General features: G+C 40.9%; 1 protein-coding gene across 1 annotated transcript in view; it reads right to left on the bottom strand.

The window, feature by feature from the left end:
- Positions 1–467, bottom strand: part of LOC114551247 (uncharacterized) — a 20,711-nt gene extending 20,244 nt beyond the window's left edge. The window contains exon 1 of the mRNA XM_028572418.1: positions 398–467. The gene's annotated coding sequence lies outside the window, so the exon portion shown is untranslated. The remainder of the gene's footprint in view (positions 1–397) is intronic.
- Positions 468–2,863: the final 2,396 nt, after the last annotated feature.

Raw genomic sequence — 2,863 nt, 5'->3', positions numbered from 1 at the left:
TGTGTGTGTCTGTGTGTGTGTGCTCCAGGACTGCTTCCAATAAGGACATGGATGTGTTACAGAACAGAGCCCTTTGTTTATAATTATATTTTCATCTTGCTTGTATGCTGCACACACTACATTACAGAAGAGGTTTACAACTGAATGTTCACTCAGAGTTCAATGTTTCTACATTAGTTCAATTAGGATTTTGTATGTATTTGAATTGTTTTTACTTGATTACTTACATTTTAAAGAAAATAAATAAGAACTGTTTTCTTTCAACATTGTGCCCATTTTTATCATCAGTGATTAAGTAACTCAGACTTTTAAAAATCACAATTTTAAAGGATATTGTCTAATTATCGTCAAAATTGCCACACATATCGAGATATTATTTTTTGACCATATCACTCACCCCTAGTTAGTAGTGTGTCGCTCCGGCAGATGTTCAGGATGCATCAGGAGATCTGGATGACCTTTGACCCTGGAACAAAAACACAAAGATATAAAGATCAATAACTTAAAAGGTATCTCAATCAGGTTTCTGTGTCTAAGTGACTGATGGGAAAAACAAAATCCGCATCACCAAACCCACCAGACTCCCTGTAAATAATCAGGACTTGTATCATCCTAAAGCACACGTTTTTTGGATTTGGTTGAAATAAACCCTTAATTCACCCATTTACATATGGAAATATGCTGGCTCTATACACGCTAAAAGTCCTGATTATTTACATGGAGTCTGGTGGAGATATGCTGGCTCTATACACACTAAAAGTCCAGATTATTTACAAGGAGTCTGGTGGAGATATGCTGGCTCTATACACGCTAAAAGTCCTGATTATATACATGGAGTCTGGTGGAGATATGCTGGCTCAATACACGCTAAAAGTCCTGATTATTTACATGGAGTCTGGTGGAGATATGCTGGCTCTATACACACTAAAAGTCCTGATTATTTACATGGAGTCTGGTGGAGATATGCTGGCTCTATACACACTAAAAGTCCTGATTATTTACATGGAGTCTGGTGGAGATATGCTGGCTCTATACACACTAAAAGTCCTGATTATTTACATGGAGTCTGGTGGAGTTTGTAGTAGGTGCTGACTGAGACACAGAAACATGAGAAAACAGGGTCCAGGTTGGAAAAATCAACATTATAGCCTTTAAGTACACTATGAAGGGTGTAAGGAAGTATAAGAAGTGTACTGTGGTGAGTTTAGGGTGTGAAAATAGTGCACTACGGAGGGAGTAGGGTGCTGTTTGAGACCCAGCCTTGTTGCCGATCGGCAAACTCAACTAACCAATCAAACAGTGTTATTTGTACAGAACTAACAGCTGCTAACTGACTGCTAACAGATCTCTGTCGTTGTTTGTAATAAAGTTCATTTTTCATCCAAAACTATCCGTACGTCTGGATTTATGCTTCTCTTTGGTTCATTCATAAATCTAGACTTTATTATTGATTATAGTCTCCTGAGGAAGTCTTTCAATCTTAGACACACACACACACACAGACACACACACACACACACACACATACACACACACAAATGTAAAAATGGCAGAAAGACATTTGATCTAAGCCTCAAAGAAGACTGAATATTTAAAAAAAAATTACTAATGGGATTTGAAAGTTGAATACGAACCCTGAATGTATGAAAGATGTGGAAGGTCTTACATTTTGAATGGAGTTTGTGTGTGTGTATGTTTGTGTGTGTGTGTGTGTGTGTGTTTGTGTGTCTGTATGTGTGAGTCTCTGTATGTGTGTCTCTGTCTGTGTGTGTGTATGTGTGTGTGTGTGTGTGTGTGTGTGTGTGTGTGTGTGTGTCTGTCTTTTCAAATCATCTGTTAACCAATACACACACACCACCAGAGGGAGCCACTACACCACAAGATACCAAACAACATTGGCTGGGTCTCAAACCGCCTGCTTGCACAATTCAAACGCGTGTGTGTGTGTGTGTGTGTGTGTGTGTCTGTGTCTGTGTCTGTGTGTGTGTGTGTGTGTGTGTGTGTGTGTGTGTGTGTGTGTGTGTGTGTGTGTGTCTTTTCAAATCATCTGTTAACCTAGCCATTCATCAGATCCCCCACAGTAATCTCGTAGCTTTCTTGTGCACATATTTAACATCCAATACTGCGGTGATTTATATGCTATAGCTACAAACATCAATACATTCAATTCAATTTCAATTCAATTTTATTTATAGTATCAAATCATAACAAAAGTTATCTCGAGACACTTTACAGATAGAGTAGGTCTAGACCACACTCTATAAATTCCAAAACCCCAACAATTACAGTAATTCCCTCAAGAGCAAGCATTAGCAGTGGCTATTGCGACAGTGGCAAGAAAAAACTCCCTTTTAGGAAGAAACCTCGGCAGACCCAGACTCTTGGTAGGCGGTGTCTGACGGGCCGGTTGGGGGCGTGATGAACAGTGGTGATAACAGTCACATTAGAAGTCACAATGACTTCGAAGGTTATCGTGGAAGTTCATGTCATAGCAGGGCACATCGTGTCATACTGAGTAGTGCAGTCTCCTATACCGGATCCTGACTACTCTGTGCGTATGAACATCACAGCAGGGCGTAGCGGGATGTAACGTGGCGCTGCAGAGCACGGGTGGAGGCTGCGGACGCAGCAGGACGCAGCAGGATGCAGCCGGGAAATGCAGAGAATCGCAGAGCATAGCTCTGCGAAGAAGAAACATAAGGACTCCGGGGAGTAAACTCCCCAGAGCTAGATTAGTAACAAGCATTTCTGGGACAGGATGCATACAAAAGTAACAAGTAGAGATGAGAGAGCAGCTCAGTGTGTCTTAGGGAGGAACAGCCTCCCCGGCAGTCTAGAGTTGTAATAGCATAACTTAAGAGAG

The sequence above is a fragment of the Perca flavescens genome, chromosome 24, assembly GCF_004354835.1.
Source record: "Perca flavescens isolate YP-PL-M2 chromosome 24, PFLA_1.0, whole genome shotgun sequence".
Lineage (NCBI taxonomy): Eukaryota > Metazoa > Chordata > Actinopteri > Perciformes > Percidae > Perca > Perca flavescens.
This window is presented reverse-complemented; position numbering and strand designations above follow the sequence as displayed.